General features: G+C 41.0%; 1 long non-coding RNA gene across 1 annotated transcript in view; it reads left to right on the top strand.

Moving 5' to 3' along the window:
* Positions 1-23377, top strand: part of LOC124583619 — a 28050-nt gene that overhangs the window by 1687 nt on the left and 2986 nt on the right. The window contains exon 2 of the long non-coding RNA XR_006974218.1: positions 2676-2831. This is a non-coding gene — a long non-coding RNA (uncharacterized LOC124583619). The remainder of the gene's footprint in view (positions 1-2675; positions 2832-23377) is intronic.

The raw sequence follows: 23377 nt of genomic DNA, 5'->3' as shown, positions 1-23377 counted from the left end.
CCGATTTGAAGCCCATCGTTTCCCAATAATGTGCAAGCCCTGCCCATCGGATCTAGTCTCGCCGATCTGCTCCCAGGCCGGCTCTGTTTGTGTGTGGTATAATGCAGTGGGTTTTCGTGATTTATATGAGGACTCAGGACTGTGGTGCTCCTCGGCAGGCCAGAGGCCACGGGCGATGGAGTTCAGGAATTGTGACTTTCTCACTGCAAGTACAGTGTGCGGTACATTTTTTTATAAACATTTTATTTATTCTAGTACATTTTGGGGCTTAGAAAATAATTTATACAGGATGTACATATCTTTTTTTTTTTTTTTTTACAAACATTCAGTACGCGAATCATGAGTGACCCGGCAGACATCAATACAATAATCGAATTCGTGCCATACCTGTCCCAGCATGGCATCGTCGATTGTGATATTTGTTTCTCGTATTCTCTCCCGGAGCTCCGCTACATCACGTGGTAGAGACCATACATACACCGGATCTTAAATGTGTCCCCACAGAAAAAAAGTCACACAGAGTGAGGTCTGGTGATCAGGGAGGCCATTTCATGAAACAGCTGTTCCCTTCTGTAGCACGGCCAGTTCATCGATGCGGCAGCTCCGTATTCAGGTACCCGCAAACTTCACGATGAAAATGGGGGGGAGCCCCATCCTGCTGAAAGATGAACGGAGAGCCCAATTGCATCTGAAGCATCAGCCATTGCTGCAACAAATCCGAGTAGGAATATCCAGTGACAGTTCTCTTGGCGAAGAAGAATGGCCCGTACAGTTTTCGACACAACAAAGCACAAAAAACATTTACATTTAGCGAATCACACCCAAATTCAATGCATTCGTGTGGATGCTTTGCACCCCAGATTCGACAATTATGCCTGTGCACTTTCCCATTAGTGTGAAAAGTGGCTTCATTGCTAAAACTTAAGCGATCAAAAATTCCATCCCCGTCCTTATTCAATTGTTGCAACTGTGAACAAAACTCAAAACACTTGTCTTTGTCGTTGTTATTGACCTTCTACCCTAGCTCCAATCTGAATGGTTTCATAGACAACTTCTGTCGCATGACTTGCCACAGTCAGTGGAGCCATTTCGAGTTCATGGGATGCACGACGCACCAATTTCTTTGGACTCCTTATGAATGTCTCTCATATGCAATCCAAATTCACTTCACTCACACTGGGATGTCTGCTTCTCTGTGCTGGGCACAAGCAACCCGTCATAATAAATTTGTTGTGCCTTCCTTATTGGTGGTTTCTTACCGTACTTTGTTCTAAACATCCATTGAACAGCTGTAGCAAACACTTTGTTTGTCGAACTCCAACACGCAGAAAGCTCGCTCCGCACCTGAACTTGCAATGTTTATGACTGGTGTTATCGGCAAATCACCAAAGTATGCTGCGGTGGTATACATGAAAAAGAACTTTCAGGGTTTCCTTCAAAAAGACATATGTGTGATATCTGTGCTATGTTTGGTTCTTGTGCAATAAATAATTGAAAGTGTTCCCAGATGTAATGTACACCCTGTATATTAGAAAGTATGAGCGATAGGAAGAACAACTTGTGGCAGTCACAGGCGGTTTGTATGCTATGTACCTGTATATTTTGGCCTGCTTTATATACTACTTTCAATAGGCATACTTTTTTCTGAGGTTATTTCTGAAATCAGTGTAGGTATTTTAAATCTGTCTTGCGACTCCAAGGAAATGCGTATTTGTGTCACCAAATATGTTTAGTTTTATTGAAATAAAATAACATCAGTGCTCTTCATGGAATATTATATACCATTGTCTTTCTTTCTCCATCTAAAAACTGTTCATTACAAAAGATGCTGACATTAGTACTTAAGATTTTTGCTCATGAGGGGAAGAAATACAGAAGTCCTTACATTTTTTTTGTGAACTTATGTCTTTACTTGCCCTTGAGACCTTGAAATTTGTCAGGGAAAAATGCTAAAACTTGCTGGAAATCAGGGAACGTCACTTGGGGAAACTTGCGGCAACCCTGAATGTTCACAAGCTGGCACTGCAGACCTTGCTGACTGCATTTTTCAGGGATGAGAATATTCTTGCCAAGTGCACAGAATTGCCCCAAACTATAACACCATATGAGATAACAGAGCAAAAGTAAACAAGCTTTTGTGTTTGTGTCCAAGACATAGTGTATAGTGAAGACAGAAGTGTTCATTTTCTGCTTAAGGTGTTGAACATGATACTTCTGAGAGAGCTTTTCATCTATCTTCAGTCTTAAGAATTTAAAATGTCTGTTCGACCAGCTCAGGACAAGACTATTTCTATTTTACAAGAGTTCAGTTGTTGGCAGTGAAGTATTAATCCGTTCTCCAAAAGCCATGTGCTGATGTTGCCAACTACCTTGTCAGCTAGATGATTTACGTTATGTTCAGTGTTTTCCGAGAGAACACATGTCCGAATATACAAAAGCTTTCGTTTGCATTTGCAGTAGGTATGGAATAAAAAAAAAAAAAAAAAAAAAAAAAAACAGAAGCCCCTGTTTGTGTTTCCTATAGATAGTGGATATAACAACAGCTCCTTTAAGTTATGTTTTCAGATTATTTTTGATGCCACAATTTCCACTCACGTTGCTACTTTTGTGTTTTCTTCTTGCTTAGTACTCTTGATACATTTTGTTGAAAGTTTGACTATGGTTCCTGCTACTAGGTGCGAGGATACAAGTGAGTTGGCTTCCATTCGGACGTCTACGATGAGACGATGGACAGGGTGAAAGGCCTCGGCGTTGATACCGAGTGCACTGGTGGTGGTAGAATACCGCACGACCCCAGTGCCAACGTCATCAAAGCGTACAGCTACTCACAGGTGATACCAAAAGCAGTGAGTTGTAGAAATGACAGTATGTGTCATCTTGAGCTGTTATTCAACTTAATTTTTTACTGTGTGACTGGTTTCAGTTGAAGACCATTTTCAGGCACCTGTTGTATATACATCGTGGATACGGGAAAATTTGGGATGTAAAGAATGTTTGAAAATTATAGTAACAATACAAGCAACACTTACAGAATTTGATTACCAGCAAAAACTATATATATCAAAAGAATACAATGTCAGAAATATAAATTAAATATCCACAAGCATTGTATGTATTGTTACTACAATTTTGAAGTATCCATTTTGCCTGAATTTTTCCTGTTTCCATGCTGTGGGTACAACAGGTCCTCAAAAATGGTCTTTGACCAAAACTGGTTGCATCATAAAAAAAAATATCAACAGCTTAAGATTAAAAGAATCGATTTCTGTGATTTTATCCTTGCTCAAATGGAAACAGATGAATCTTTCATTTCAAAGATTGTGTTTAGTGATGAAGCAACTTTCCACACTAACGGGAAAGTCAACCGTCACAATGTCTGTGTATGGGGCACTGAGAATCCGCGGGAAACAACTCAGTATGAACATGACTCGCCTAAGGTGAACGTTTTCTGTGCCATTTCAGCCAATAAAGATTTTGGTCCCTTTTTCTTCGAAGGTGCTACTGTAACTGGACTACAGTATCTGGAGATCTTAGAGAATTGGCTGTTCCCTCAGCTCGAACAAGAAGCACAATAATTCGTATTTCAGCAGGATGGAGCGCCACCACATTGGCACTTATCTGTCTGTAACTACCTGAACGTCAACTACCCCAGGCGATGGATCGGCCGCCAGGCAGCCCGTGACAGAGCACTTCGTCACTGGCCTCCAAGAAGCCCTGATCTTACCCCCTGCGATTTTTTCTTATGGGGGTATGTTAAGGATATGGTGTTTCGGCCACCTCTCCCAGCCACCATTGATGATTTGAAATGAGAAATAACAGCAGCTATCCAAACTGTTACGCCTGATATGCTACAGAGAGTGTGGAACGAGTTGGAGTATCGGGTTGATATTGCTCGAGTGTCTGGAGGGGGCCATATTGAACATCTCTGAACTTGTTTTTGAGTGAAAAAAACCTTTTTAAATACTCTTTGTAATGATGTATAACAGAAGGTTATATTATGTTTCTTTCATTAAATACACATTTTTAAAGTTGTGGTATTCTTTTTGAATCACCCTGTACAGTTAGTTCTGGCCCAAAAAGTCATTTTAAATGTTTTTAAAGTACAACAAACAGTAGCATTTCTACTGTAATTTGTAAGCCATGATGAACAGTAGCACATAGTGTGAGTTTGCTGCCTTTTTATTTCTGTGGGACCTCGCTATGTGTGTAAACCGAAAAATGGCTTTTCGAGCTGAAACTAGTTGCTTAATTAAAAATATTTTTAGTAACTCTATTATCTTAAGCTGAAAAATATCATTTTCATCCAATGACATTAATAATTTTTGTGTCCTCTTTTTCACTTTTGCCATATGGGTGTGTTCTGAGAAGGTCTATCACATGTTTGTTTCTAAGATTGGTACAGTTGTTTTCTGTCATTAGTTATTGTATGCTGCTTTTGACCACTGAGAATCAAATTTTTCAACTGTTTAATATCAGGATTTAGCAGCAAGTTTTTTTACTCAAGTGTTAAAAGGTGTTGTATCTAACAACTATTTTTCTGATCTTCACAACTATTTTTCTGATCTGAAGATTGCCATGCAGGAACTCAACAAACTAGTTCTGATCTGATTCAAAGACTGCATTCATTTTGTTGGTAGAGACAGTGGGGAGCTGTCCTCTTCAGTCATCATTATCCAGAGGTGAAGCTAGTTTCTTTCAGTAGTGGCTGTCATTATTGACTTCAGTCTTCAAGAGTGTGTCTCAGAAATCATTAAATCAGCAGCAGACTGTTGGTTTATTGCATGAAGAGATTCCAAATACTGCTTTAAATTCACTTCTATCTTAAATTCAGTGCCATGTATGAATGTTTGCTTTTAAACTCCATTGCTACCTCAGTCTAACTGATGTGTGTACAAAAGGAGTGAACAAGTGGCCCGTGTAATATGCCTAGTGTGTTAACAGTGTACACCACTACACATTGTCTATTTTAAAAAATGAATCACTCTGCAGCAACCCAGAATGTCTCAGAATTCCCACACTATGCAGTACAGTATCCAAAGATTGTTATTCTGTGAACAGATATCCATTGGTGTTAATTAGATGTGTACTGTACTCTCCATTTAATGTACAAAAGCAGTTGTCCAGTAGCAATTCATTGCAAGAGGAGGGACAATTTCCAGTTTTGTTATTTATTTTATTTGCCCATTTAAATAAAGCTGACTTAGGAATTTTCCCTTATGTGGGGACTGTTTGTACTAGATAATGTGTCTGTTTGAAGTTCTATATTTGTATATTTTGCTGTTCATGTCACTTCTGCGTAATTTTTCATTGATTGTATCGATACTTGTTTGAATTCTGATATGTTGTGAAATTTCAAACATTTGGGAATCCCGTGATAAACCAGTACTATTACCGTCAATTGTAGGCTTAAACTAAACTGTGTTCTTTCAAAAATTTTTAGAACAGTATGCCTATCATCCTCATTCAAAATATTCTGTCTCTTATTTTGTTGTCCAATTATGTGAGAAATAGTTAAGTTTCAGAATTTTGAGATGCCTGCAAAACTATACTTTGTAAGTTAGTGCTACCAGTGTTTTGTATACGTAATTTACGTAGCAAATCAATGCTTTGTGGTTCACAGCTCAGCCAAAGTATACATCACCCCTGAATTTCATTGTATATCAATGCAAATAAATGTGTATTTTTGAGAATTTTCGGAAGTTACCATTGTCCTTTGCATAATCTGTGAGCAGTCGGGGTTTGTGATGTAGTTCCTGTAGCAGATTTTCTGCCAGACATTTTGTGTTACATCTGGTTTTCCCTTAACCCTTTACTGGCCAAAACTCTATTGGATCTTTTTTTTTTTGCAAACTTTTATACATAAATATGTTACATTGAGTGATAAATTGAATAAAAAGTTGTTTTGAAAAGTTTCAGTTTATTAGAACAAAAACTACAGAAGTCCTCATTTTTGGGACATTGGCCAAATGCGCTATCCAAATTCACAATCTTATTCTCCATGCATAATATTGTAAGAAGCAACACAAACATTAAATAAAGAATATTGTAATGTTATGGAATGTATATTGTACTGGTTGTTACCTATCTCGTTTCTTGATAACTGAATGATGTGGAATCTTACGCGGTATATTGTGGTAGGACCACATTCGCACCATGTGTTTGTAATTGATAATAATATGAGTAGTTCCAGCACAATTTCAGCAAGGCTTATTTATTAGTAGCTGCTGAAAGATTACACACTGCAGATCTCGTTTGTCTAGGGGTTTTGTCTGCAAAACATTACTCTAACGAGCCTGGCCTGGGTTTTCTTCTTGTTTGAAATAAACACTACCGGGTTTGAATTACTTTCGGCTAAAAATAATATTTATTCGTACTCTTTGTTTAGTAACTACAATATTTTCACTTCGAACATTGATACCCTAAAAATGCATTATACTGTACTGGTCACTTAAACACGTCCATCTCCCTCCAATACCGACAAAGAATTGGCGTGCAAGCCAACATGTGCCCGGAAGTTGCAGACATTCCTGCATTCCAGATTCTTTGGTCTTCTGACCTTAATACACTCCAAAGACACATATAAATAAATACATATAAATATACCACATTTATCATCTCAAACAAATCCATTATTTATCATAAAAGAAAATATTCATAAATAAATAAATTAAACACATTGTATGGCAACATAATGAAGTTACCTTAACTCTCTACTGTGGGCATCGTACTTTTCGCATGAGATAAACTTTATCTCTGACAGTTAATTACATTACAATAGCCCACCAGGACTTGCAAGTGTACCTTGGTCCACTTGTCAGTCCGATACAGAAATTGCATCATTGTCTTAGCTTGTATACAACTTTTTATCACAACTGTAGTAAACTGTTTATTCTTTCATCAACCATTGACTTCCTCCTTTGTCTCACAACATAAATACATATGTCGATTTGTTGCCCAGAAATTTACTATAAAATAATACTAAAGTTAAAACATTTTCTCATATTAGAACAAACATAGTACTAACTCCTATATCATCAGTGAGTTTGCAAAAGTATTTCAATTCAACAACACTATTCTCTCATGAGCCTTGTGAATTATGTTATATCAAAATTAAGAGGCAAAATAAGCCAACAAAGTATCTTTATGGGGTTATAAACAGAGCTGAATAAAACCAGTTATGGTGAGCATGATGTAAAACAAAGGCACACTTGCATATACAAGAAAATATATTCTATCAACTATTCAATTTTTTTTTTTTTTAGCATTATGGTCTATTTAAGTGAATGAACAAATTTCAAAATTTATGAGATTTGCTATTCTCAAACTGTGAGGGTGGGTGACATGTCTTGTCTCCTAGCATCATCAATAAAATAAAATCCCTTATTTATCAAGTTTACATATTTTGCAATTCATTAAATACTGTAAAATTACTTTAAAAAACACATAGGAATCATGAAATCTAATCTTATAATATAATTACGTGACAATCAGTCTAGATACAACATCGTTTTGCATGAGATGTGTTACATGGCATAGTATGGTGACTGCATTTTTTTTCTTTCTTTCTTTACTTCCAGTAAAATTCTTTCCAGATAAAGGCATGTTTTTAGGCTCAGTTTGCTCTTTTCTCAATATACGGCTTCAAAGAAACATTCCTAAGACCAAACAGCTTTCTCGACTTGGGATATACTAATCGGTACGCATTTGGATGGGGTTCTCAATAATCTCAAATGGCCCAATGTAAATGTCAAAGAACTTCTTGAGTTCTGCTGTTAGTAACTTTGATCGTTCGTGGGATTTCACTAAGACGTGGTCACCTACTCTGAATGTGGTAGCCTTTATTTTCCTATTACGTCTGTTTTTCCTAGCTTCACCTAGTTTCTTCATGGTTTTCTTTACAATCTCTTCACGTTCTTTCATTGATATTAAGCTACATTGTGGAAAGTCTATTAATTCAGAAATAAGATTTGCTGGTCTGAGGTGAAACATAATTTCATATGGTGAAAACCCAGTAGAGCTATGCTGCAAGCTGTTCATGATATCCTCGAAGTTGTTTACATGGTCGGACCAACTAGGATGTTTGTGACTACAATATGTCCTACAAAGTCTCCCTATTTCTCTCATGTACCTTTCTGCTGGGTTTGAAGATGGGTTGTACACGGATATCAAGATATGTTTTGTGTTAGTTTTTTTCCATGAATGCTTTCCAGTTTTTTGAAACAAATTGTGAACCATTATCAGATAGTATAGCTTTAGGTTTCCCTACACTCTTGAAGTAATCTCTCTCAATTTTTGCAATGATCTCTTTACTTGTAGCTTTTTGCACAGAATAAAGTTTAATTAGTTTGGAAAATACATCAACCATGACGAATATAAAACAATGGCCACCTTTGCTTTTAGGTAAAGGTCCATAAAAGTCTACAGCTACTAAATCTAATGGTTTATCTGGAATGATGTTCTGCATTTCTCCCTGACATGTTCTGTTGCTTACTTTTACTCTTTGACATTTGTCACATGTTGATATTTCGTTCCTCACCTTCTTTACCATGTTATAAAAGTAGATATTTTCTTGTAACTTTTTTTACACATTTCTGTATTCCACAGTGACCATAACTCTCATGGGTGTACTTCATTAATTTGTCTGCCTCACACTCTGGCCAACGTAGCTTCCAATTGTCAGAGTCCACATCTGTTCTTCTAAAGAGTGTTCCCTTAAAGACCTTATAGTACTTGTCAAGTTTATCATACCCTCTTTTGCCTAAACAGTCCTTAACCAATTTCCAATTAGGATCGTTATTCTGTCCCCTCCTGATGTTATTGCAAAGTGTCTTTATGAGCTTTTCATCCTGGATTCCCTTCATGTATCTTATTTTAAATTCCTTTTCTTCCTCTTGATCAAACATTTCCTGATCTCCTCCTACTGGTAACCTGGATAAAGCATCAGCTACTACGTTTTCTGATCCCTTAATATACACAATTTCGTAATCAAACTGTTGCATGAACATTGCCCACCTGGTTAATCTACTGTGATATAATCTACACTCCTGCAAGTAACTTAAAGCTTTGTGGTCTGAATAGACTTTTATCTTGTGTCCTAACAGGTATGTTTTAAATTTTGTAAACGCCCAGTGTACTGCGAGTAATTCTTTTTCTGTGACAGTGTACGTTCTCTCATGTTTAAGTAACATTCTGCTGGCAAATGCAATTGTACAATGAAGATTTTTTTCATTCACAATTTTCTCCTGAAATAGTTCTGCTCCTAGTCCATAATCACTACTGTCAGTGTGAAGACAAAATGGCAAACTAAAATCTGGTCTGTGTAAAAGACTGTTCTTACAAAGTTCATTCTTAATTTTATCAAATGCTTTCTGGCACTCTTCAGACCAATTCCATGGAGTATTTTTTCTAAGTAAGTTGCTTAAACATGTTACATTAAGGCATTGTCCATTTACATATTTTCGATAGAATCCACAGAGTCCGTAGAAAGACTTTAATTGTTTCCGGTTTCTAGGAGATGGAAAGTTTACGATAGATTTTATTTTCTCCGGATCTGCACTTATCCCTTCCTTAGTAATGACATGACCTAAAAATTTTAGTTCTGACACACCAAATTTACATTTTTCCAGTTTTAATGTCATACCACCTCTTCTGAGTTTCTCACACACCTTCTTCAATAACTTCAAATGATCCTCCCAACTTTGATTTGAAACTAATATATCGTCTACATAAATTGTTAATTCTGACACAACTTCTTGGCCAAGTACATAGTCTAGTGCCCTTATAAATTCGGCGACTGATGAGTTTAATCCGAAAGGCACTACACAATACTGGTAACATCTCCCATTGTATAAGAAAGCAGTGTACTTTCTAGAACTAATTGCAAGAGGTACTTGATGAAAACCTGAAGTTAGGTCAAGGCTTGACATAATTTGGATATTTTTAAATTTATATAACAACTCATCGATGTTCTCTGGGTGGTCAGTTTCTCTGTATAAACATTTTTTTAACCTCCTGGAATCCAGTACTAATCTGACTTGTCCATTAGGTTTATTTACAGTGACTAAGGGATTATTATAAGGGCTTATACTCCTCTCAATGATTTCACACACTTCCATCTTTTGCAATTCTTTCTCCACTGCTACCCTTTTCGAGATTGGAATACTGTATGGTTTTGTAAAGAAAGGTTCATGTGGCTTCAACTGTAAAGTACATTGGTATCCAATTACTTTACCTGGTATATTGCTAAATACATCACTATATTCCCACAAAAATAATTTCAAATCTTGTTTTTGGTTCTCAGTTAGTTCTCTAGCCTCGACTACTTTTTCATTTACTAACTTTTCAAACTCTATCTCATCTGTATCGAAATCTGTGACATGGCTTTCAATGTACTCACCTTCTTTTGTAAATTCAATACTGTTCACAGTCTTATTCATACAAAACACATTTGATTGAAGAAGTTTCGTAGTGATGACTTCACCACTTGGTAGAGTCATCATTAATTTCTGCCCTGCCCAATCAAATGCTGCACTTACTTTTGTTATCCAAGACATGCCTAGGATAAAATCCTCTGTGAGATCAGGAATGACGAGACACCCATGTGACCATGATACTCCTTCAATTTCAAAAGTAATAAAAGCCTGACTCCTTATTGATTTACTGTGCTTCCCGGTAGCACCTCTTATTTTAATTCCTACCACAGGTAACTCGACATAATCCTTATTAGTTTTCAGTTTTTTACTTAATGATTCTGATATCCCAGATACTTGACTTCCTGTGTCTACTAAACACTTTCCTTTCCATGATCCTATCTGCACATCAATAAACGGACTGCTTACATCAAAGTCAAATTTTTTGTTAATATTCTCATGTAATAAGTCATCTTCAATTTCACTGAATCCATATCCCTTTCCAGTATCCTTACCTGTATCATTACTACCAGAGTTATATGCTGTTATTACCCTAATTGCATTTTCTTTGGCCTGATTACTATTTCTGAATATTTCATTAAGCCAACTACATTCATTTGTGCTATTGTGTGTCTCTCCTTTATATTTCTGTCTTAACATTTGTGCAATGTGATACTTAATTCTATGCCACCAGTCTGGATACAAAGTTTCACATATATCAAGTGTTACCTTTCTGAAATTTTCATCATCCTTAATGGCACTACTGTTAACCCATAAGTTAAACAAAAATTGCTCACTATCTGACATTTCATCATCTACTCCCCTAATGCTGTTAAGATTACCTGCTGTCAATTCCTTCTCATTTTTCTTCCATGTATTAAGATCAAATAACTCATTGGCTGAAATTCTGGCATCCTTATCATTGAAATTGTCAACTGTGTTCATGTGTACCTCGCTAATTTCATTACTATCCTCTTTTATATTAGTAATCCCTAAAGCTTCCAACTCCTCACTTACACCAATAAAACATCTATCTTCACTACTATCCTCAATTTCCTTTTCTTCCCAATCAACATCACAAAAATTATCATCTTTATCCTCTGCACTCTTACCTTCAGTATGCAGATACACATTTAAATCATCCTTACTAGGTGCTCTTTTCATTCCTAGCCCACCAGACTCTTCCATAAGTTCTCTAATTCCTAATACACTTTGATCATTTGAACAACTATTTTCCAGCAAGGTGCTCCTCTCAGCCCACTCATAGAATGAATCTAAGTTTAAGTCTTCACAGTTTTCTAAGCAATCAGTGTCTTTAAATAACTTACCTTTTGTTTCTGGTTTATTTGTATGTCATATATTATTTGTAACAGATACTACATTAATGGGATAACACTCCTCTTTGAAATAATTACTCATTATGTCACAGGTATCTTTCTGTTTAGTTAGACAGTTTGGGTTGGCCCTTTCCATTTGTGTATAAGTAGCTCCTACCTTGCGGACCGCCAATGGAGCCTCATTCAGTTTTTTAACTCCTGTTCAGTTCTCCCCATACCATTATGACTATTCCACTCCTTTGGTTTATTTCCAAAGTGTCTGTTACCAGATTGGTTATGATTATTTCCATACTGACCTTTGTAATGGAAATTGTGTCCTTGTGATCCCTTGAAGTTGTACTGGTGATTTCTCTGATGAGAATCACTACTTCCAAAATTGTGTGTTTCCTTTTTATCATGTTGTGTGTTTCCCCAATTTGTATGCCCTGTCCTTTGAAAATGGTTTTGACTATGGTGTGGTGGTTTACCCGTTTTCTCAATAATTCTGTCTAGTTTGTCAACATATTTCAAAAACTGATCTATTGTGTCATCTGGACCATAAGCTAACTCCCACTGTAGTTCACATGGTAGCCTCCTTTTGAGTGCATCAATTTGAGTGAGTTCATCAAAAGGTTTGCTTAGGCGAGTGAGTTTCCTTAACTGATTTCTGCAAAATTGCTTCATGCTACGAAATTCATGTTTATAAACAGGTCCATTCAAGAATTCGCTTTTTATTCTTGCCTGTTCTGTCTCTGACCAGAATTTACTTAAGAACCTCTCCTCGAACTCTGCAAAAGACATTCCCTCAGTACAATAATGATTAGTCCATGACAATGCTTCACCTTCTAGAAATCTTTTCACAAATTTAATTTTCAAATTATCATTCATATTTGGAAAAAAGATATCCTTGAAATGCTGCGGGAAATCTACCGGATGCATACTGCTCTCATCTGAAAAGTTTTGTACTGGAATATTGTACCACAAAGTGCCAATATTGTTCGGCAAACTATTGCTGACCATATTGCTACTAACACTTTCAAGTTTCTTAGTGATGTCATTAATACTACTTTCTAAACTCTTGACTTCATTTTTGTTTATCTGATTATTTACATCTATTTTTTCAGTAATAATTCCTATCTTTTGTTCAAATTTGCTTTCTACTTTAACAATTTTATCGTCTACAAGAGAAATACGCTCAGATACTGTTTCTTCTACATGTTTGATATCTGAATGCACAACTTTAAACGCATTATGGATTTTCTCTCTACCTGTACTTGCTTCAGTTTTCAGATTTTTTACTTTTGCATCTACATTTTTAACTTTTCTCCCGACATAATTGACCTTACCCGTGATCTTAACCATATTACGACTCAAACTGGAAATTTTTGCTTCTACTTTTTGAAAGTGATTGTCATTTTTCTTTTCATATTCTTTGAATTGTTTTTCAAATTTATCACTCATGAGCTTGAGAGTCTGGTCTAACTGAGCAGCATTGTTTTGCTCCATTTGATCCAAACGAATCTCATTAGCATCGAGTCTGTCTTTAATATTTCCTAACCACTGTCCGTTTTGTCTGTTAGTGTCATCAATTGCCTTAAATTTTCCCTCCATATAATTCATTATTTTTGATAGCATGTCTTTAACTTCATTCTGTCTTTCCGTATGAGTTTCAACTTTGTCTACAGGATTCGGACTATTACTGTTGCATTCACTTTCGTATGATAAATTCACATCTGTACTAGCGTTGGCGACACCGTCGTCAATACCTTCCTCTTTTACAATAGTCATCTTTTTACACAGGAATAAACAAAACACAACAAATTTATCTTTTCTAAAGGAAACTAAACTATTTTACTCACAGTTTACTTATTTTCTTATAAGGTCTTCTTTGTTGATTGGTGCGTGATGGAATTCACAACACTGAAACACTACACTTATATGAATATTGCTTTTTTGGTTGCACAACACTTTACACTTTTTTCTTCTTTCGTGACTTATTGCGCCGTTATTCTTGCTCCAGTAACTGCATCCCGTTGTCTTGAAGGTATCAGCATTCGACTTCCTTTGTCTTGAAGGTATCAGCATTTGACTTCCTTTAACATTTTCAGCCAGGATGTACGAATTCTGTCGTTTTCTTCGCAATCTCGGTGGTAGTTCATTTCGGTAACATTTTCAATAATCCCGGACGACGCCACCATATTGTACCGGTTGTTACCTATCTCGTTTCTTGATAACTGAATGATGTGGAATCTTACGCGGTATATTGTGGTAGGACCACTTTCGCACAACGTGTTTGTAATTGATAATAATACGAGTAGTTCCAGCACAATTTCAGCAAGGCTTATTTATTAGTAGCTGCCGATAGATTACACACTGCAGATCTCGTTTGTCTAGGGGTTTTGTCTGCAAAACATTACTCTAACAAGCATGGCCTGGGTTTTCTTCTTGTTTGAAATAAACACTACCGGGTTCGAATTACTTTCGGCTAAAAATAATATTTATTCGTACTCTTTGTTTAGTAACTACAATATATTCTCTTCGAACATTGATACCCTAAAAATGCATTATACTGTACTGGTCACTTAAACACGTCCATCTCCCTCCAATACCGACAAAGAATTGGCGTGCAAGCCAACATGTGCCCGGAAGTTGCAGACATTCCTGCATTCCAGATTCTTTGGTCTTCTGACCTTAATACACTCCAAAGACACATATAAATAAATACCTATAAATATACCACATTTATCATCTCAAACAAATCCATTATTTATCATGAAAGAAAATATTCATAAATAAATAAATTAAACACATTGTATGGCAACATAATGAAGTTACCTTAACTCTCTACTGTGGGCATCGTACTTTTCGCATGAGATAAACTTTATCTCTGACAGTTAATTACATTACAATATTCAGTATGAAATGAAGCAAAACACTTGTCATGTCCACCAACATTGCACCTATCACAAATTTTTGTTGTTTTTTTCTTGCAGTAAGCACATTTCTTCTGTGTTTTACTTGGCACAAAGAAATGATTTCCTGGATCTAGTCGTACATCTGTGCTCACCCATCCTCCCATCAATTTGCTTCCTTGTGCTCCTCTTTGTTTTGGTACTGATCCTTTTTCCTTTGATAGAAAAAACATCACTATTCTCTGTCGGACATCCAAAAGTAAGAGCTTCTCATTAGAGTTAGCAATTTGGTATGCACGCCATGTGTTTACTATGCAGATATATATCATCTGTGTGAATAATGGCCACCACCATTTCTTTGACCTTATCCTCGTCCTATAAAGTGATATCTGCTTGTCCAGTAGATATATGGCACCCATGTGGGCATTGTATTCTTCAATGATATGTGGCAGTGTAACAGATATTTCCTTTTTTTTGCCCGTGAATATATTTTAGTAGAACTCAAGGAATAATAGTACTGTTATTTGTCACTACACATACTGGTTTGTTGTCACTCCATTTCACAACCAGAACTTCATTCTCTTTGTCAAATATGTAGTCATAGAATCCACGTTCCTTCCTTTTGCCATTCTTTTCGAGTCAATCAAAGGACATGCATTGGTTCGGATCTCTGTTATTGTTCCTGCAGCTTTCATTTTACTCTTTCCGAGTGTGATCAGTGTGTCAACACTGGTGAAAAAGTTGTCAAAGAAAAGCTTATAATTCGGATACTCTGATTCTGGAATAATGGTTTTTAGTTCATTTATTACCCTTGCACCTAAAGGCTCCTGTTTGTTGTCAGTCTTGCTACAGTATGGTGAAAAATTATAAAGAAAGCCATTGGAACTTGTAAGACACCAAATTTTATATCCAAATTTGATAGGCTTTTCCCTCAGAAACATTTTAGCTGAATGTTTGCCATAATAATGTACCATTATTTCATCAGTTGAGAGTTCTGAATGAAATACGCGAAATTTACCAAATTCCTATTTCAGCATTTCAAATTATAACCTCAGTTTGTACATCTTGTCGTTTCTGTCTATTTTGGAGTTGTCATTGAGATGAATGAATCTCTTTATTTCCCAAAACCTATTTCTTGACACGGAGTTGAAGACTAAAGGAACACCGACGTCAGGAGCCTGTTCCCAGTACTTATTCTTGTGGGGAAGCTTATGATAACCACTCAGAAGTAGTACGCCAATAAATAATTTTAGTTCTTCTTTGGTTAGCAGAAAATTTATTCTGTTATGTTGGCAAGCATAAATTTCGCTTTGTTCAATAATAGTATCCATTAGTTTCTTAGAAAAAAAAATCCTCAAACACCTGGGGCACTGTGTTATTTGCTAGACATTCCGCATCATAATGTTTGTTGCTCTTCCCTGGATCACTATTGTTTGTGTACGTTGGTTGACATTTATACCACTTACATATATATTTTTTTGTAGATAACATACCACTTTCTCCTCCACCTCCCAACGCTTTCCTTCTTTTGGCTTCTGGATGTACAACTGTAGCATTAACTTCATCTCAGCTGGTTGTGAGCTCTAAAGTACCGGCGTCATCTTGTACAACAGTACATTTTCGTCAGTGTCTTCTTCATCTGTTATTACATCTGCATTGGGTGGAATAATTGCCAATTCTGTATATCATCTTCATCGTCACTCTCTTGATGGTTCTCTAGTTCTGCTAGAATTTCTTCAAATGTAAGTTCACGTGGCATGTTTCTGTCCTGTTGGAATCGTAAAATTCGAATAGAATATGAAAAAAGCAGATATAAAGAACATAAAATGCAATTCTTCTCTGTATATTATGTGTATACAAGAATAGGGCACATCAACAATAAATAAATGATATATATATATATATATATATATATATATATATATATATATATATATATATAGAGACAGACACACACACACACACACACACACACACACACACACACACACGAAAGGATGTGCGTTTTAAGGGAGAGGGTAAGGAGTCATTCCAATCCCCGGAGCGGAAAGACTTACCTTAGGGGGAAAAAAGAACAGGTATACACTTGCACACACACCCATATCCAACCACACATACACAGACACAAGCAGACATTTGTAAAGGCAAAGAGATTCGGCAGAGATGTCAGTCAAGGCAGAAGTACAGAGGCAAAAATGATGTTGAAAGACAGGTGAGGTACGAGTGGCGGCAACTTGAAATTAGCGGAGGTTGAGGCCTGGCGGATAACGAGAAGAGAGGATATACTGAAGGGCAAGTTCCCATCTCCGGAGTTCTGACAGGTTGGTGTTAGTGGGAAGTATCCAGATAACCCGGACGGTGTAACACTGTGCCAAGATGTGCTGGCCGTGCACCAAGGCAAGTTTAGCCACAGGGTGATCCTCATTACCAACAAACACTGTCTGCCTGTGTCCATTTCCCCCCTGCGGGTTCGGGGGTTAGAATAGGCCCGCGGTATTCCTGCCTGTCGTAAGAGGCGACTAATAGGAGTCTCAACTGTTTCGGCCTTTAATGTGATGGTCCCCATTAGGGTTTGACCTCCATTTTTCCAAATTCAACAGAAGTAAGAGCCTTTTGGGGAAGGACCCCTTACGTGGTGCACCATCAGTCCTCTGTGCCCTAAGACCTTGGCACTCTTTATCGTCTGGGTGTCGTAACTGCACCCTCCATCCCTCATTTTGGGCATACACACCTGATGGATTGTGTAAGTTACGCCCTTAGTGCATCATCATCTGCACCCACGATCACTATGGACTACCCATGGCACCCAAAATCCAGCACGGTAGCCAGCCCGTTGTGGTGGGGTCGTCATGTACCCTCTAGGTTGTAGCCCCCTGACAACACAGGGATCGTACTGCCGATGCCTGAACTGCCGCCTCCCCACGTAAGCCTAGGAGTAGATGCCCGTCTCTCCGGGGCATCAGGACTCCCGGCAACGGCCATCCTGCTAGGTGGCCTTTGCTGTGGCTGGGTGCCACCCGTGGGGAGAGCCCCTGGTCGGAGTGGGTGGCATCGGGGCGGATACCCCGCAATGAAATGGGTACAATCTCAATCCGGTGGTCGCACGACCACCAACGTCTCTAAGCGCAATAAAGTAGACTTTAACGCTGTGGCATATAACCCCAAATCGTCCCCTTCCCTAGCCACGCCCTGGGAGGGACGCAGGGCTGCGGACAGACAGGAGCCATATTCACCGCGATATCTTGTGTGCAGCAGAACTGATGGGGATTCATTTTTGGGGACTAAGCCTCTGTTCTTTGTGACCCATCTTGAATATAAGTTCGGGGAAGTGGCCCCTCTTTCCAAAATGCGGAGCGGGGCCATTTTGATACAAGCACCTTCCTCTGCACAGTGAAGGGCGTTGCTCGCCTGTGAGAAGCTTGGTGACATACCTGTTAACGTCACTCCCCATAAGTCACTAAATTTGGTCCAGGGGATTATCTTTCATAAAGATCTTCTGCTACCGTCTGATGACGAGCTACGGGAGAACCTGGCACGACGAGGTGCACACTTCGTTCGTCGTGTCTTTAGGGGACCCAAGGATAATAGGATCGCTTCCGGTGCTTTCATCCTGGCCTTTGAGGGCAACTGCTTGCCTGAGAAGGTCAAGGTCATGATCTACCGGTGCGATTTCAAGCCCTATGTCCCGCCCCCTATGCGATGCTTCCAGTGCTGGAAATTCGGGCACGTGTCCTCCAGATGCACTGCCAGCCCCACATGTCGCGATTGTGGACGACCTTCGCATCCAAATGCTCCGTGTGCTCCACCTCCCACCTTCGTTAACTGTGGGGAGCATCATTCTCCCTGCTCGCCAGATTGTGCAGTCTACCAACGAGAGCGGAAGATACAAGTAATTAAGACCCTGGACCGTTTAACTTACCAAGAGGCGAGGAAGAAATTAGAATGGCTCAACCCCACACCTATGTTGAGGAGTTATGCTGCTGTAACACTGCAGCCACCAGTTCCTGCAAAGACTCCTTTGACATTTGGCCCACCGAACAGTCATGTTTCGCCTGCCCCACCACCGGTGGGGGCCACTCTCTCTTCCACTGCTCCCAAAACACACAGTTCGGGAGCAGTGCGCCCCAAGCAACCGAGGACGTCGGTCCCCACCTCTCAGCCGGAGCGGCGACAGCCCTCTCTGGCTCCTCAGCCGGGGAAGCGACAGCTCTCTCCGGCTGCTCAGCCGGAGACGCAACAGCCTCCTCTGGCCTCACTTGTTCGGAAGGGATCCCTTGGGGGAGTCCCTTCCAAGGACTTCCCCAGTGTCTCACAAGACACTAGCCAGTGGCTGAAGAAGCCACCAGCTGCTGGTCGAAGGGCTTCACGCTCTTCCTCTGTTCCTGATAATGCGTCAGTAAAGCCCTCCCAGCATGCCAACCCTCCTCCGAAAGACAAGAGAGAGAAGAGGAAGCTCTCCAAGAAGGATAAGGACCCAGTGGTTCCCGCACCAACGCTTCCTGTCAGCTCAGCCTCTGAGGATGAGGTCGAGCTCTTTGCGTCCCCTGATGACCTGGATCTCGCCGTCTCCTCAGAAACGATGGCCGTAGCGATGTCCGTCACTCAGTCGGTGGCAGCATGTGACCCTGCCCAGTAATTTGCCTTTTCAGTGCCTGAATGCCTCTACAGGACACGCTTTGTACAATCCTCCAGTGGAATTGTGGCGGTTATTTTAGCCATCTACCTGAGCTGCGTCAGCTTGTAAGCTTGACACCTGCTTTATGCATTGCTCTCCAGGAAACCTGGTTCCCGGCAATGCGGACCCCTGTCCTCCGTGGATACAGGGGTTATTACTGCAACCGAAGCACTTACAATAGTGTGTCAGGTGGAGCCTGCGTGTATGTCCTTACCTCTGTATATAGTGCTCCTGTGCCCCTTCAAACATCTTTGGAAGCTGTGGCTGTCCGCGTAAGGACTACCCAGGACATAAACGTCTGCAGTGTCTATCTCCCTCCAGGTGGTACAGTCTCCCTGACCGAATTGGCTGCACTTGTCGCCCAACTTGCCACGCCTTTTCTTCTCCTTGGGGATTTTAACGCCCACAATCCCCTGTGGGGTGGATCGAAGATTACTGGCCAAGGCAGAGATGGCGAGAATCTCATCTCCCAACTTGATCTCTGCCTCTTAAACACTGGCGCTGCCACGCATTTCAGTGTGGCGCATGGCACGTTCTCGGCCATAGATCTGTTGTTGTGCAGCCCAGGGCTTTTACCATCGGTCCACTGGAGAGTCCATGATGACTTGTGTGGTAGTGACCATTTTCCCATCTTCCTTTCACTACCCCAGCGTCGATCCAATGAACGCCTGCCTAGGTGGGCATTTAGCAAGGCAAACTGGGAAACATTCTCCTCTGCTGCCACTGTTGCATCTCTCCCCCACAGTACCATCGATGTGGTGGTTGAGACACTGACTGCAGCGATTGTTTCCGCTGCAGAACGTACCATTCCTCGTTCGTTAGGGTGCCCCCGGCGAAAGGCAGTGCCTTGGTGGTCTCCGGAGGTCGCTGAATCCATTAAAGAACGTCGGCGGGCTCTTCAGCGACATAAGTGGCACCCGTCTTTGGAGAACCTCATTTTCTTCAAATGTCTCCGTGCTCAGGCACGGCGGCTCATCAAGAGTCGGAAACAGGAGCGCTGGGAGAGGTACGTTTCCACCATTGGTTCCCGTACTTCACCCTCCCAGGTGTGGATGAAGATTCGGCGCATCTTTGGAGTGCAGCACTCTACAGGTGTCCCAGGGCTTACCATCAACGGGGCGGTATCCACCGATGCTGATGCAATCGCCGAGCATTTCGCACAGCAGTATGTTCGGGCCTCTGCGTCGGGGAATTACCCGCCTGCGATTCGTGCGCTTAAACGCCAGGAGGAAGGCAAACGGCTTTCTTTTGCTTCTCGCCACCCTGAGACGTATAACGCCCCATTTAGTTTGTGGGAACTCCAAAGCGCCCTGGCACAGTGCCCCGATACGGCCTCTGGGCCAGATGGCATCAACAATCAGATGCTCAAACACCTGTCCCCGGTCTGTCAGCGATGTGTTCTTGCCGTCTTCAACCGCATATGGGGTGATGGTGTCTTTCCGTCGCAGTGGCGAGAAAGTACCATCATTCCGGTGCTGAAGCCTGGTAAGGACCCGCTTACTGTGGATAGCTATCGACCCATCAGCTTGATAAATACTCTGTGCAAGCTACTGGAACGTATGGTGAGTCGACGGCTGTGTTGGCTGCTCGAGTCTCGGGGTCTTCTGGCTCAGTGCCAGAGCGGCTTCCGTCAGGGCCGTTCCACCGCCTATACTTTGGTCTTTCTTGAGTCTGCAATCCGCACTGCTTTTTCCAGGCGCCAACACCTTGTCTCCCTCTTTTTCGACCTCTCCAGAGCATATGACACGACGTGGCGGCACCATATACTCGCCACGTTGCACGGATGGGGTCTCCGGGGCTCTCTCCCCATTTTTATTCAGAATTTTTTATCTGTTCGGACATTCCACGTTTTAATTGGCACATCCCATAGTTCACTTCATATCCAGGAGAATGGCGTTCCACAGGGCTCAGTATTGAGTGTGCCCCTTTTCCTTGTGGCCATAAATGGCCTTGCAGCAGCAGTTGGGTCGTCTGTCTCACCCACGTTATATGCTGACGATTTCTGCATCTTGTTCAGCTCCTCCACCATTAGTGTTGCAGAACGTGGGTTGCAGGGAGCCATACGCAAGGCGCAGGCATGGGCCCTATCTCATGGGTTTCAATTTTATCCTGCAAAGACTTTTTTTATGCACTTTTGTCGGTGCCGAACTGTCCATCCCCACCCTGAGCTCTATCTTCAGGATGCCATTCTCAAGGTTGTTGACACTTACCGTTTTCTGGGATTGCTGTTCGATGCCCGGCTTACTTGGCTTCGACATATTCATCAGCTCAAGCGTCAGTGCTGGCAGCATCTGAATGCCCTTCGCTGCCTCAGCAACACAACTTGGGGTGCCAATCGTAATACGCTGCTGCAGCTCTACAAAGCCCTTGTGCTGTCCCGGCTTGATTATGGGAGTGTGGCGTATGGCTCAGCGTCGCCCTCAGCATTGCAACTGCTGCACCCCGTTCACCACTGTGGGGTTCGACAGGTGACAGGAGCATTCCGCACCAGCCCTGTGGACAGCATACTTGTGGAGGCAGGTGTACCTCCACTGCGATTGAGGCTCCAACATTTACTGGCCGCTTATGCTGCCCATGTTTTTAGCTTGCCTGGTCATCCAAACTATCGTCTCCTGTTCCCACAATCGGTCGTCCATCTTCCTGAACGTCGGCCCCGGTCAGGTTGTACGATCGCGGTCCGCGTCAAAGAGCTTCTCTCTGGGCTTACGGTTTTTACAGTTCCACCTCCTTTCCGGGCCACTTTGCGGACACCCCCATTGTGTGTTCCTCACCCTTGCCTTCGGCTCGACATGGCACAGGGCCCGAAGGACTCCGTCCCTCCAGAGGCCTTCCGCTGCCGTTTTTATTCCATCTTGACCACGTATCAGGGCTCTGGCATTGTATACACTGACGGTTCAATGGTTGCTGGTCGTGTCGGATATGCGCTTACTCTAGGGGACCATTCTGAACAACGTTCCTTGCTGGATGGCTGCAGCGTTTACACAGCTGAGCTGGTCGCCATCTTTTGTGCCCTAGAGTATATCCGCTTCTGCTCAGGTGAGTCCTTTGTTATCTGTAGCAATTCCCTGAGCAGTTTACGAGCTCTCGACCAGTATTTCCCTCGTTCTCGTCTGGTGATGGCTGTCCATGAGTCCCTGCATACTCTTGCACGTAACGGCCGCTCTGTGGTCTTTGTGTGGACCCCAGGCCATGTTGGGATCCCCGGCAATGAGAATGTTGACCGCCTGGTGAAAGAGGCCATCAGTAAACCACCTCTGGAGATTGGCCTCCCAGCGACTGATTCGGGGGCACTATTACGCCGCAAAGTTTTCGAATTCTGGGACACTGAATGGCGCAACCTGCCCGTGCCAAACAAACTCCGTCGTATCAAGGAGATGACGACTGTTTGGCGGTCATCCCTGCGAGCCACCCGCAGGGACTCAGTCGTCGTTTGTCGGCTCCACATTGGCCACACCCGACTGACGCACAGTTATTTACTGTGTCGTGAGGATCCTCTTATTATGCGTTCAGTTAACTAAGTAGAAATTAGTAATATCTTATCTCAGTGAGGAACTTGAAACTTTCAGGACAGGTCAGGAGCATGTAGAGGTGCTCTTCCTCTACTTGAAAAGAACAGTTGACCACACACTGAGTAGATAGGTTCCTAGTAGAACAGTTCATAATGGGATGGAACCTCCGTGGTATACAGTCACTGTAAAGAAAACGTCTAAAGGAACAGAGATTACTGCATAATAGGTGTAAAACAAAGTGTAGGATTATAGATTGAGAGACGCTGGATGAAACATGTTTGGCTGTCAAGAGAGCAATGCATGAAGCCTTCAATGGCTACTGTAGCAGAATATTGTCAAATGACATTTCACAAAATCCAAATAAATTCTGGTCGTATGTAAGGGCTGTTAGTGGCACAAAAGTTAGTGTCCAGTCCCTAGCAAGTGAGACAGGAACTGAAATTGAGGGTAGCAAAGTAAAAGCTGAAATTCTGAACTCGATTTTCAAATGTTCCTTTGCAAATAAAAACCCAGGAGAACTGCTCCAATTCAATCCTCGTACACTGAAAAAATGAAC

Source organism: Schistocerca americana, unplaced genomic scaffold, assembly GCF_021461395.2.
Source record: "Schistocerca americana isolate TAMUIC-IGC-003095 unplaced genomic scaffold, iqSchAmer2.1 HiC_scaffold_46, whole genome shotgun sequence".
NCBI lineage: Eukaryota > Metazoa > Arthropoda > Insecta > Orthoptera > Acrididae > Schistocerca > Schistocerca americana.
The sequence above is the reverse complement of the archived record's forward strand: the minus strand, read 5'-3'. Positions and strand labels throughout refer to the sequence as shown.